Here is a 14,261-nt window from a genome sequence, read left to right on the forward strand (position 1 = left end):
GGCGAGCAGCCGCCCGCTCGCTAGCAAAGTTTTAACCCCGGGAAAGAAGAACAGTTAAAGGGAACCGGCCCGGGACGCAGGCGAGGGCGAGCGCGAGCGGGTGGGAACCGGGGTAGCCCGAGAAAGAGCAGCGGAGACAAAGAGAAAGCCAGAGCTGCGCCCGGGGAAACCCCGGAGAGGGGGCAGGGCCCGGCGAGCACCCCGGAGGCGGAGGAGGGGGGCCCGGCCTGCGACTGTCAGCTTCTCCCGCGCCCCGTGCAGCCTCGGGAGTCCCGCGCCCAGGGGAGCACGCAGGCGGGGGGAGGGGACAGTTCCTGATCCCAGCCAAACACATCTGTGTTTGTTTTCTTTGCAGTGTCGAGGTCGGGCCTTCCTCTAACCCGGCCTGACGGCCCCGGTGGCACCGCACACACCCCTGTGGGCATGCAGCGCCGGGGGCGTGAGGAAGGGGAGGAGGATGTGACCTCTGCCTACTCCTTACTCCTGCCCAGGCCGCCCAGAGTCCGGTGAAGAGAAGCTGCTCGCCGGAATCCCCAACCCCCAGAGCTGTCACTACGCCTTGGGCCTGGAACGTGGCTCCTTGTATGCCAGGGCAGTGGGCAGTAGGCTGAAGGGTTAAGTATGCACCTGGATACCAGCAGCGCCACTCACTCGAAGACTGCCTGCCCCGCTCTCCCGATATGCCTCAGGCAGGTTCATTGGTACTTCCTTGCTTGCATTTTTAAGGGTGCTGTAGATCACTAATATCTCATGGGATCCCTACAACAAGTTGGCAGCAAAGTTATTAATTCTACTTTACAGATGAGGATATTGAGATCTCAGAAGGTTGGAGAAACTTGCCCAGCATCTCTCAGCTAGTAAAAATCAAATCCAGGAATAGAAACTTGGACTCCTAGCCTGATAGGGTGCCATATTCCTTGAGTCCCAGGTACTCTGGAAGCTAAGGTTGGAGGACTGCTTGAACTCAGGAGTTCAAGGCCAACTTGGATAACATAATGAGACACGGGGTGGGGGTGGGGAAACTGGGCTCCTTTCTGTCCATCACATTTGTCAAGTGGCTGATCCCACTCGATTATAGTCCCCTGGAGCATCTCCTGCGAGCCACCAGACTTCTGGGCCTCACTGTCACTTAACAAAAGGACTGAGGACAAAAACACTATCTTTTGACTATCTTGCAGCCTCCACCAAAGGGCTTAAGGGAAAGAACCTACCGTGCTGAGCATTTGGAAACAAATTTCTGTTGGTTGATTTCTTAGGTGAAATGTGTGACCCCAGTAACAGACCTGGAGGGAAAGGCCTCAGGTCCTGGTTCTGGTCCAAGGGCTGTCTTGCCTGTACATTAGCTCCATTAAATGCTTCATTTTGTCTTACTGGTATTTTCATGACCCCTGAAAATCTAAGTAAGGGGTCCCATGGCTCATGTGGCTCAGCTCAGTCTCCTGGGAAGAAGGCCCTTCCCATGCTTCTCCAGCCTCTGCAAGCTTGGGCCACCCGAGCCAGTTCTTCCAGGAAGAGAGGCTCACCGAGGCCCCGGAAATAAACCCATCTCAGCACAGGACAGCCTGGATTCACCCTCTCCTGGGAGTAGCTCTTCAGCTTTGCTTTTGTGTGCCATTTACTATTCTGTTTTGTTTAGTTATGCCTTGCCTTGTGGCAGAAAGGATTTCAGGTGACTTCCAAGGGTACTTAAAATATGGCAAAATAACATAAATTAGAAATGAAGTGAAAGGAAATAAAAGAAATGTTTAGCCACTATGGACTGCGAAATCCCAGTGGTATAGTGAAAGGTGCCATGGCACTTAGGAGGACATGCTTTGGAGCCAGAGTACCTGGCTTCTGGTGCTGCTGTATGACCCTGGCAGGTCTTTGCGTTGGGGTCCTTGTTTGTAAGGGGCACAAGGTTACCTATCCATAGGGTGTTGGGCATCAAATAAATTGATGCATACAAATATAATTGCTTGCAATATATGTATGTGTTGTAATTCTATAATATTCCTGAATTTATTTTGACATGTATGGCTATGGAAAAACACATAGAGCCAAGTACAAGATGTTATTAGTATTAAGTTGCTAGGGCTATACAGAAATTTTAAATTATTTAAGGACCATTCCATTGTGGTCTACATCTCTACCTCTATACAAAATCCACCTGTCATTTTTACACATTCCATTGTGACATATGAATGAAAAAAAGCAAATTGAAGAACAGGTACAGTGTGAAGTCATTTTTACTAAAAAGTCTGAATAAAATGACAACATTGTTAGCTGTATATCTCTGGAGAGCATGAGTACAGATGATTTATCTTTCCTTGTATGTTCTCAGTTTTGTACAGTAAAATAAGGATAGCTAAGACAGAAAAAGCAAAAGGGAAAATAAGGGAGAGATAGGAACAGTCCCAAAATGCACCCTGAATGGCCTGTTCACCTCCTGTGGGTGGGCCACCAATTTGTCCTGAAGCCTTCCCCACCACCAAACTGAAAAGGAGACCATGTCCATTACACAATTCCCACTGTTCATGAGATAAAAACAGACCTATTGCTCAAGAGAATTACAACTATTCTTGGTACTAAAATCAGACAGGAATTTCTCCTGGGGGGCCTCATAAAGGGAACACAGTGTGAGGTAACAAGCAAACATCCCGGCAACATCCGCGGCAACATCCCCATAATAGTCACAACAGTGAGCGCTGTGCGGTGGTTTCTGTGATGGTCCTCAATCTAAGCTAATGGCATTGCACTAAAACACAAGTCAGGAAAAGACATTCTGGCAAGGAGGGGTCTGGAAGAAACAAATTGGGGTGCTCAGCTCACTGCCTGCCCAACCTGGATACACTTCGGAATAGCTGCAAGATTGGATTGGGGAGAGCTGCGCAAGCCTCCTTCCTGCTGTACCGTTCCTACCCACAGAGCTTTGATGGGTCTGGCAGGGCGTGGAAATTGCACGCTGAGGATTGTGGCTCGGCTCTGCTGCTAGCCAGGGTTGGGCATTGATCTTCAGAAAGGCATGGGGGACACTCCCTACTTTTATTGTGGTCACTGAGGTCTAACTTTTATCTTCTTTAGCACTTGCTGTTGGGCAGGACTGTCTCACACACCTTACAATTCAAGCAGAGAGCAATCTTCTGAAACACAGCAGAATATCTCTACCTCCATACAAACTCCACCTGTCATTTTTATAGTTGGTCCACTTCCAACTCTGCACAGCAGCCCAGAACAAGCCCTTGACTCTTCAGACTTCAGAAAGCAGTTCCCTTTCCCTCACTCTCTCTCTCCCCCTTGACTCTTTTATCTCTTCTAGGCAAAAATGCTCCCAGTTAATGGATTTCATGTAGGACATGGGTTTCTGACGGCCTAGCAGCCTCTCCAAGTGCCCTCTAATTTGTCAGTGTCCCTTCCCCAAGCATGTTCCCCTTTGAGGGGACAAATGAAAAAAACAGATGTCTAAGTGTTGTGAGAGCATCTCAAAGTGGGGGTTATAAATACACACCCGAGAAGGCATGTCAGACTCTGAGCAGCGGGATCCTGGGTACAAACTGGAGTTCAAAACAACAGTGTGGTTCTTGGGTGAGAAAGCAAATTCCCAGGTGTTTGTGTAAGGAATGTGTTGGGGTGGGGGGAGCCCCCATTCTTGGCACATAGCTCTACCTGCAAAGACTGCCAACAGAGCACTCCAGGACAGGGAGAATTTGGAGAAAACTTAGGAGCAGCCACAGGAGAAGGCCTTCGAGGCTCAGGTGTCCTCGATACCAGTGGGCAACAGAGTTTTGAGGAAGGAGGGGCAGTGAGCAGTATCACATGCCTTAAAGGTCAAGATAAGATCTGCAATGAGTGCTTTGGATTAAACTACAAGGAAGTCCTTGGTGACCTTGACTGGCAGTTGCAGGGGAGTGGTGGGGACGGAAGCCAGACTGCCTCGGATTGTGGAGTGAAAGGGAGGTGAGAAAGTGGAGACAGCAAGTGTAGACAACTTCAACAAGTGTGACTACAAGGGGTAGAGAAGAGAGAGGGCCCAGCAGGAAGGTGACACGGGATTAAGGGAAGGCAGGGGCTTTTCATTGTTGTTTATACGATAAGGCTATTTGAACACGCCTACATGTTGATAGGAAGGAGCCAGCAGCAGGAAAGAGGCTGAAGACAGATGAAAGTACCCTTGTAAAATCAGCAGTCAGGTGGTCCAAAGTTTCTCTTGTCTGAATGAAATAGGAAGTGACACCCATGCTGTGAGTGGAAGAGGGGCTGGGGGATTTGAGGCTTGAGAATGGAGAAGCTGGATCTGGTCACTAGGGAGAGAGGACAATGCCTGGGAAGAATTAAAGGCCCTATCGAGGTTGGTGACAGGCTTGCGAAGTCATGGGACACACACATTCCTCCCAGCAGTCCCTGTGTAGACTCAGAAAGGACAGGTGGGGTAATCTAGATTTGAGGGTGTTTTCCGGGAGGTGAGACAGAAGAACACGAGAGAAGGCTAAGAGAAGGAAGTGAAGATAAGGTAGGAATAGCAGAGGAAACAGAATCCAGCGGTCTGGGGCCACATGTGGCTATTTCAGTTCCAGCTTGAATTAAGTCAAGTTAATAACATATGAAGCTCAATTGCCCAGTTGTCCCTAGTCTGGACAGCACTGATAAAAAATAATCCCATCATTACAGGAAGTTCTCCCAGATGAAACTGCAATAGTGGATTTGGGAAAATAGAAGAAGAGATGTGATGGGGGATTATGGGGGTGCTATGCTCCAAAACTGGATTCCTGAGTGAAGCAATGCAGAGGAGCAGCAGCTCTGGGGCTGGGCAGAGGCCTCTGAGGACACAGGAGGAAGGGGAGTGGGTAGGCTGTCACCTAGTTACTAAAGACACCAACAGCCAGCATCACTGCTTGGAGCAGGGATGAAGACTGAGCCAGGTGTTTGCGTCCCCAAAGCAAGAGAGGAGTAGAGACAGGAGGTGAGTCTAAGGATGAGTTCTAGGAGGCAGAATAGCTATGCACTCTGGTCTTAAAGAGCAGGAGGTGTTTTGGTTTGATTTTATTGTTGTTATAAGAAAGATGGAAGGGATGTTGAGACTAGACAGGACTCTAGGCTGTTTGGTATGTGTGGGATTGGGGAAGAGGACTGCAGTAATAGGACGAACCCTGGGGAGGGCACACTGTGGGTAACCAGCAGGGTAAGGAGAACGTGACTGACTAGGCCAAGTAGGAAGGGAAGGGTGCTCCCCAGGCATGGTAGTGCTGGATGGCACACTAATGGTTGTGACCACAGAGGACCAGAGAGGAAGGCTTAGGAGAAACAAGATGACCAGTATATACTCTATTTGTGTGGTACTGGGGAGGGAACCCAGGATCTCATGCATACTAGGCAAGTGCTCTACCACTAAGCTATCCATCCTAACCCAAGGCTTTTGCTTTTTAAATGAAGCATTATATAATGCTGAGTGTGCAGCATTCTCTTCTAAGCATTTTGAACAGCCATTAACTTGTCATCTTCTTAAGAACCTTATAAATATATTATTATCACTATCTTCCAAGGAGGAAACAGATACACAGACATAATCTGCTAAAGGCTGCATAAGCAGTAACTAGAAGGGCAGAAGTCTGAACTCAGGTGCTCTGATGTCAGAGTTTGGAGCTCTCAGCACCTCTGGTAAGACAGGTATAGCTGGGTGTTAATCATCCCTGGCAGGAGGATGGGCTTCAGGTCTACCAGAAGTACGAGTGAGAGATGGTCTGGTACCTCTGGTTTAGTTTAGAGGACAGGCGCTAGACAACTTGGTTCCCAGCACCCCAATATAGAGTGGAAATTGCAACCAAAGTTGACTGGAAAGCATCTGGCCTCTCTAGAATGGTCAGTCATGCCTAGATTGATTGAGTTGCCTTCAGAAATGGAAAGAAATTGACTTAGATGTGCCTTGATTTCAGTTCACCACTTGCTATTGGCATGACTTTATCTTTTACCCACCTCGGTGTCAGTATTTTCATAATGAAATGGGGTAACCACCCTCACCTAGACTTGCTGTGGAGATTTAAAAGATGAAACCAGAAGGAAAGCAGCTGGCTCAGGGGAGATGCTCAATATATGGTAGTAGTTTATTTGCAGTACTGGGGATTGAAGCCAGGGCCTTGACACTAAGCTACATTCTCTAGCCCCTTTTTATTTTTTGAGCCGGGTTATCACTATGTCTCTGAGCTGCTCAGGCTGGCTTGAAATTGTGATCTTCCTGCCTCAACCTCCCAGAGTGCTGGGATTACAAACATGCCTGGCTTGTTTTTTTGTTTGTTTGTTTTGTTGTTTTGGGTTTTTTTGGCCGTGCAGTATTAAACCCAAGAATTCACACAAGCTAGACAAGTAGTCTACCACTGAGCTACACTCCTAGCCTCCAGTTTTGTTTTGTTTTGTCTTTAATAATTATAATCCTCAGATCTGCCTACCAACTCCCTCAGCCTGGAAGAATTAGGGGCATCCTTTTCTTTCAATGCCTCTAGAGCTCAGCACACCTGGTTGGCTACACAAAGGATTATTCAAAGAATCTCAGATCCCTGGACAGAATTTCAAGAAAGATGAGTATTCTGGAAATGAGTGTTTAGAACAGATCTGTTTAGTGTGTAGGGTTCCTGGGGGTTATCCTTTTACTCAGTGTTGTTTATCTGCATCTTCAGGTCAGGCCTCCTCTATGCAGGGTGATTTGGCTGAGGATTCCAGAGCTGGGTAGAGAAGTCTGCCAAATCCTTTCATCTACCAGGACCCTTTGAAGGGGTGAAAATGCCTGTGGATAGAGGGAACCAGCAGATGTAACATACTTTCATTTGCAAAAAGCTTTTGACAAGGTCCCACAATAAATGCTATTAAAATGAAGAAAATGGGTCATGATGGAAGACCCAGCTTGAGGGTGAATACAAAGGACGTAAATAAAAGGACAGTCTCTGGGCAGAGAAATAATGGAGGGGGCCCCTGCACCCAGAGTTGGGACTCAGCTCATTTAACATTTATATGAAATCTGAAGGCAAAGGTCCCCTTGGTGAGACCTCCAGGTTTAGCATTGACTCTGGAGTGAAGCTAGCAGGGAAGAGGATGCTTTAAAGGACCTCAAGAAGTTGTTCAACAGGTTTAGTAGGGGTGTTTGTGGGCATAAATAATTTTAACTCCTCTTACAGAATGGTTATCAATTAAGATTGGAAAAGAAATATTTTGAGACTCAATACAAACAGTTTCCTTAACAGTATTCCTCCACAGAGATGTCACTGGCATTTGGCATGGGAATAATCTTCCCAGAGCAGAACGGTCCTACCACCACTGGAGTCTTTAGCATCTCTAACCCCTGTCCTCTAAATGCCTGTAAGTTCCCCTACACACTCATACCACACATACATACACACACATTCACACAACATGGCTCCTCCTCACATTCATGAATTCCGCTTAGAAGAGCACCCCCACCCCCATTCTTTCAATGTGCTCCTAGGCAGTCAGTGTGCTCCTAGGCAGGAAAAAAAAGTCTAAATACATTCTCAAGAGGAGAACTGGAACTGAAACAGAATGCATTTAGGATCTTCTGGGAAGCTCTAGTCCTCACATCTCAGAATGCTTGTGGAGGTGGAGATGGCCCGACAAGAGCAATTCCATTGTGGTGTGCTCACACATAAAGCAGAGGAGGAAACAGAAAATGCCAGGAGGGAAGATGGGTTTTCAACAGAGTACTCTGGTAGGAGCTAAGAAGGGTCCAACAAAGCAAACTGAAGGAAGTACAGAAGGGAGTTGTGGGATATGTTGGGGAAGGGATGCTTCAGGCAGAAAGAACAGCAAATGCAAAGGTCCTGGGCCAAAGCTAGACTTGTGTAGGGGCTTGATGGGGGCTTGGTCAGAGACAGAGGGAGGAGCTAGGACACGCAAGGCCTTGAGGGCTGTGATAAGACATTTGAACTTGTGAGAATCTACCCTGGCACCTCCAAAACCTCGGTTGCTTGTTCTGCCATGTATTTTCTCTAATTAAGGCACAGGCTTCTTAAAGAACTGAGCCCTCTGAATTCTCCATGTTTAATGGGTTGCCTAGAACAAAATAAGAGTGCATCACTAACTAATCAGCTAAAGATCACAGAATCAGGACAAGTGAAAGTGGTGACCAGCTCTGGTAAGCAGAAAAATGGGCCCCCAGAGATACTCATCTCTTAATCCCGCCAATCAGTAAATGTTGCCTTATATGGGGAAAAAAGGAGACTTCAATGATGAAACTAAGTTAAGGATCTTGAAATCAAGAGATCGTCTTGGATTATCAGGATAGACTCAAAATGAAATCACAAGTGGCCTTGTGAGAGAGAGGCAGAGAGAGCTCTTCAAAGACAGGAGAAGGCTCTGTGAAAATAGGCAGAGACGGGGGCAGTCCAGCCACAAGTTAAGAAATGCACACAGCCTCCTGAAGCTGGAAGAAGCAGGGAACAGAGTTTCCCCTTGCAGTCTCTACAGGAGGTAGAGCCGTTGACCCGTTCTTTTCTTTCTTTTTTCTTCCTCCCTCCCTTTCTTTCTCTCTCTCACTCTCTCCCTTTCTCTCTCTCTCTCTCTCTCTCTCTCTCTCTCTCTCTCTCTCTCTCTCTCTCCCTTTCTTTCTCTCTCTCTCTCTTGTTTTTTTTGAAACAGAATGTCACCTGGTAGTTCACACAGGGCTTGAACTCACTCTGTAGCTCAGGCTACCCTCAAACTTGTGGTGATCCTCCTGGCTCAGCCTCCCAAGTAGTGCTGAGATGACAGGCATGTGCTGCCATGCTCAGCTTGATTTCAACATCATGATACTGATTTCAAACTTCTGACTTCCAGAACAAGTTTGGGGGAATCTGTTATAACAGCCTCAGTGTGTTAATTAGCTTTCCATCACTATAATGGACTACCGGAGATAACCAACTTAACAGAGATAAAACGTTTATTTTGGCTCACAGATTGGGAAGTTTCTGTACAGGATGTGCTGGCCCTTTACTTTGGGCCTGTAGTGAGGCAGCATATCATGGTGGGAGTACATGGTGAAGCAAAGCCACTCATCTCATCTCAAAGAAGCAAAACAGAAAGGAAGAGGAAGGTCTGGGGTTGCACAATACTATTCCACAATACGGTGTGTGCTCTTCAGTGACCTAAAGACCTCCCACTGGCCCTACTTAAAGGTTCTGCTGCCTCCCAATAGTGCCAGCCCAGTGACCAAGCATTTAACACATGGACATTTAGTGGATATTTAAGAGCCAAATCATAGCACACTGGAACCTAATATACCACCAAACCCCCAGAATGCCAGAAATAAGAGGACCTACTTCACACCTGAAAAAGCAAGCTTGAGATAAATGAAAGGAACAAAGGAGGAATCGCTAACACTCAGCCTTAAAACATTCCACAGGTCTTCCTTTGGGCTCTCTTCTTATAAGCAGTGATCACATGTAACTGTTCTTTACCTCCTACAACATTGAGTTCAGAGCATTCAGTGGTTGAGTGCCAAGAAGGTTGCCAAGTGCATGTTGCTTGTATTAACATATTATGAGCTCCTTTTTAGAGCCCACTGCCATACCCTTCAGGATCCTGAACTCAGTCCCGAAGTAAGTGAATCTTCTCCTGGGCATCATAGAGAACAGCAACCACAATATCAGAGGAATTCAGTCCGTAGGGACCCCAGGAGTCTGTCCACCACTGAGAAGTGTTTATAAATTGAGGGTGGGCATCTTCCATTCTTCCAGGGCACCAGAGAACCCCAGGTCCTCAGGGGAACCACCAACTGCTGAATTGGTGACAGATGACAGTAGAATCTGTCCCACCCTTTCCCAGGGTGCAGTACAGGTCCAGCAACCTCCTAATTCTCAAGGCCATTACTATGTCAGACGACAGCAGAGAGAGACAAAAATGGAAGCAGCCCTTAGAGAGGGCTCCATCCTGTACTCATCAGATTACAAATGAGGAAACTGAGGCCAAGGACGTTTATCAAATTGCTCAAAAGCTGATGTCCCCAAAGCTGGCTGTGAGGCTTTGAAACGGGCTGTGGGTTACCCATTCAGCCCAACCTGGGCAACACCCACTATATTCCATTCTACTAACTTAGATGAGAAAAAAAAGTCATGATTTTGAAAAAAAGTGGAAAAAATACTTTTCATGAAAAATGATTACACAAAAAACTTCTCAGGTTAAAGGAATAAGTTTTTGTTGATTGCAAAAATCATTTATGTGGGGCAGCTTATTTTCCCCAAATGTCAGTAAAATGAAGCATTACTGGTTTATGCCTCACATAGGAAGAAAATTTAGAGACTTAACTCCAAAAGGCAGTGCAGGATAACAGCAGACATGGATCGCTGAGTCCAAACACATTGAGCAAGCATGTGGATTAGTTGACCATAATAAGGTGTCAAAGGAAACTAGGATTTGGGCGGCAGGAGGGGCCCTCTCCCGGACTCATGAACACTGACATCAGGCAGAAGTGCCACCGTGCCAGCCCCTGAATGACGCCAGAGACTACACACAGCTTGGATGGGTGTGACCTCACTTAGGGAGCCACTTCCTAGTCTCTGGCTGAGCACCTGCTTTATGAGGTCGCCCAGGGAGCTCCGTGGGAGGTCAGCAGGCCCAAGAGACCCAAGAACACTGTCTGGATTGGGCATCAATCCCCTGCATTGACATATCTGCGACACTGGCCAAGTCACTGGCCTCTCTGGCATTGACTTCCTCTTCTGAAATATGTGAACAGTATCTTTTCTTCCTTCTTTCCTTCCTTCCTTCCCTCTTTTCTCCTTCCTTCCTTCTATGGATATGAGGAGTAACGAATAAAAAAATCATATATAAAAGACCCTGAAGTACCCAAGATCCTAAGCAATTTTTATTAAGGTATGTAGAGCCAGCAAAGCCAGCACTATTGCCATCACTAAGAGTACAACCATCTTGAGAGGACGACAAACTGCCCTGGGCAACTAGAGATCCTGAACAGGACATGGATGAAGGACACTACCAACATATTGGGCTTTGGTATTAATGAGCAGCAAAGATATATTACTAAGGAATCATAATTTTAAAAGACAGGGAGCTTGTTTACTAAATATTAATAAAAAGTATCCACTTCAGCGGGGGGGGGGGGGTCAGGTAGATCACCTATGTGGGGAGTCATCCTCGCAATCCTAACTCCAGTAGCAGCTAACACTGAGCACTGTGCCAAATGTCAGGCCTCACTCAGACCTGTTGTGCTGGGGCTTGGCCTGGGGCTTGGTGATGCAATGAGGGCAGTGGAGCAGCCGGCCATGAAATTGTGAGCAGCTCTGCTTCTTAGGAGGAGGACAAAGTAGACTGTGGGCCCAACACCTGACACAACTCTGTAACTGTAGGCACTCAAAAAATATTGCTGCACGAATACAGATGAGCCCGGGGCATCTCAATGTAAGGAAGATGGTTTTTGTGTGTCTGGGACCCTATCTGGGCATGTTGTTAGTGGGTCTAGTTCAGTTTTTCCTCCATCAACCTTCATTTCCCATCAATCTTTCACTTGAATAAAGAAAACTCCTGTTATGGGTCATGTTGGCCTTGCCCTAGAATTTGGATGGTCCTTGGCGTTATCAAATTCCCATAACCTGTGAAGCTGTGCACACATATAACCCATGTCTTCTGGCTCAAGAGTGGGAGCCACGTTTTTCAAGGGGAGACACGGGCCCTCCCCACACTGGGTGTCATCTCCCAGCATCCCAAGGGCTGAGGAGACCACTGCCTCCTGTCTGGGCCCCCTCTGCTAAGATCTGATTTTCTCATCATCTGGATAGTCTCAGCTACTCGCAGCAAAGGGATGAACCAAGTTGACCTTTCTGGAGGTTTGTTTAAAGCAGAACAATGTTTGTCTTGTCCAAACACTATGAATTACTCCAGAGGATCCTGCCCAGTTTTACAATCCACAGCTACAAATGGCTGACATAAATAGGGGCTTGTCCCTCCCCGCCCCCCCCATCCTCCGTGGTTTCTCAGCCCCCTGCCTGCCTTCTTTCCCACTTCCCGACTTTCCCTCTGCCCCCCCTCCCACCTCTTCGCCTTCTTTGCTCTGAGCCCCAGTGTGGTGAATGGGCAGGTGCTGGGTATTCTGGGCCACAGCTTGCACCTGGGTTATTGCTGGCACAGGGCCCCTTATGGCTGGCTGCTCTGTCCCTGGTGTGGACAGGTTTGCCTTGCTCAGGGGGCCTCTGGGCACATTTGTTCTGTCTGTGTGGGGCCAGCGGTATGCAGTGTTAGGTCCAGCTGTGAAAGCATGTTGGTATGAGGAGGCCCCCTGTTTGGGGGCTCAACGTCCAGCCAGCCCACAGCCCACTTAGGCCGTTCCTCATCTGGCAGGATGCTTAGCTCACCGGCTGCTGCTCCCTCACTGACTACACATTCTGGGAGATCTTGGGGATCTCCTAAACTAGACTCCAACCACTATGGCTGCCCATCTGGGGCGGTAGCAGAAAAGACTTTTACTGATTAAATAGGTATCGTGAAGAACAGGCAGGAACCATCAGCCCGGAAGAAGGGAGACTGCTGGGCAGAGAGCCATACTCTGATGAAATCTGGTCTGGTCCAAGCCCACTACTTAGCTGGGTGAAACCAGCAAGTCTCTTAGGGTCTCAACATCACCACTTGTGTAATGGCTCTAGAATCTCAGCATTGCCATCTGTATAATGGTCCTAGCATCTCTGAAAGGCAGTTTTCAGGTCTTAGTACCGTTTAAGGACTGCTGGATACCAGCAGCGAGGAGTAGGTGGAGGCATCCTGAGAGAAAACACTGGGTCACTAACACTCCGAGGGGAGGTGTTGGTGAAGACTTGGAGAGATGCCAGGGGAGTGTGGGGCGGGACTGGCGGCTGGAGGTGTGAGTAGGGTGTGGGATCCTCCTACTGAGAGCCTCCAGCACTTAGGGCCAAATGTGATCTCATTTTATCCTTGTTTTGCAAATGAGGAAACTGAGCCTCAGCCGGGAGGAGTGACTTCCACTCAGAAGTCGGTGAGTGGTGTGGGATTCCGTCTGCTCTACACACCCTGGAACACCCATCTGCCCTTTCCAAGACTGCTCTCTCTCTGTAGCAGCTCTCCCTGCCCTTGTAGCCTCTCAAAGCGCCAAGATTTGGACTCAGAGCCACACCCCCGCCCCTTCCCCCAAGGGGAAGGTAGTGCTAAGCAGAAGGACCCAGAGGTGAGACCATGGTGAGGCCCGACTGCACGAAAATCAAGTTCCAGGAGTTTCACTCTGCACAGAGCCGAGCCAGCCCTGCCCTCCGCGAGGCTCCACAACCCGCAGGGGCTCTGGTCGATGCCAAGTCCACAGGGTTCGGGCTACTACTGGAGCACAAGACCCGGTTCCACCAGAGAGCCGGGGGCGCCACCAGGGAAAGGCATCAGCATTCAGGTCCCGCAGGCCATGTGTGTCCCACACTCTAGGCCATCCCAGGTCGAGAAGCTGTCAAAGGATAAAGCCAGTCACCTGATAGCTAACGCTCCCGGGGTTGGGAGAACCTTGAAGGCACCAGCGGCACCTCCCAGGCGCTTAGGGCAAAGGAGCTGATATCCTAAAGAACCCAGAAGGAGAAGTCTGGCGCTGGTCGGAGGTGCACCAGCCGGGTCCTGCTTCTACCACCTACGCTGTGTGTCGCATTCCACCCACAACGCGGAAGCCCCGGAGCTCGCTGTGTGACCTCAGGAGCCATAGCTACGCCTCTGGGTCTTTTACGAACCCCGGGGTCTGGACCAGCCCGGAGCTCCGGCTCCAACGTCCGCGCCTTAGATTAGCGGCGCCTCCTTCGAGTTCAGCTTTTGAGTTTCTAATCAATCTCTTTGTCGTCCTCCCGCCCCCTGCGGCCTTCACCCGAGCTTCCCGTTTCCCGGTGCGCCTGGGCCCCGCCTGGGTCCTGCCGTTGCCCGACTTTCCCGTCGAAGGCCCTCGAGTGAGGGATGCCCGGGCGCGGGCGGAGGCCGGCGGGTCCGCGGCGCGGGCCGGCTGTATGGAAACGGTTCGAGGAGCCGGCGGGCGCGGCGGCGATTTATTCTGGGAGTGACAGCCCCTTTGAGCGCTCGGCGAATGGCATTTTCTGTCTGTGAAAGCCTTTCTTCCCACCTCTGTTCAGATTAGCCCGGGGGATGAATGCGCCCATTATCCAGCCCGCTGACCATTCTGAAACGCCAAATTAATTACTAAGCACTGAATCGGGCGCCGGGGCCGGGGCACTAGGAGGTGTGAAAATAGCGAGCGGCTGGAGATGGGGAAGGCGAGGGGCACAGCCCAGAGCCGGGCGGGGTGGCCCGGGCCGCGG

At 49.0% G+C, this 14,261-nt stretch overlaps 1 protein-coding gene across 1 annotated transcript in view; it reads right to left on the reverse strand.

Moving 5' to 3' along the window:
• Ntn1 (netrin 1) overlaps nt 1-14,261 on the reverse strand; it is a gene marked incomplete in the record, with an annotated part of 196,423 nt that overhangs the window by 181,493 nt on the left and 669 nt on the right.

This window comes from Chinchilla lanigera, unplaced genomic scaffold, assembly GCF_000276665.1.
Source record: "Chinchilla lanigera isolate Chin_1 unplaced genomic scaffold, ChiLan1.0 scaffold00066, whole genome shotgun sequence".
Taxonomy (NCBI): Eukaryota; Metazoa; Chordata; class Mammalia; order Rodentia; family Chinchillidae; genus Chinchilla; species Chinchilla lanigera.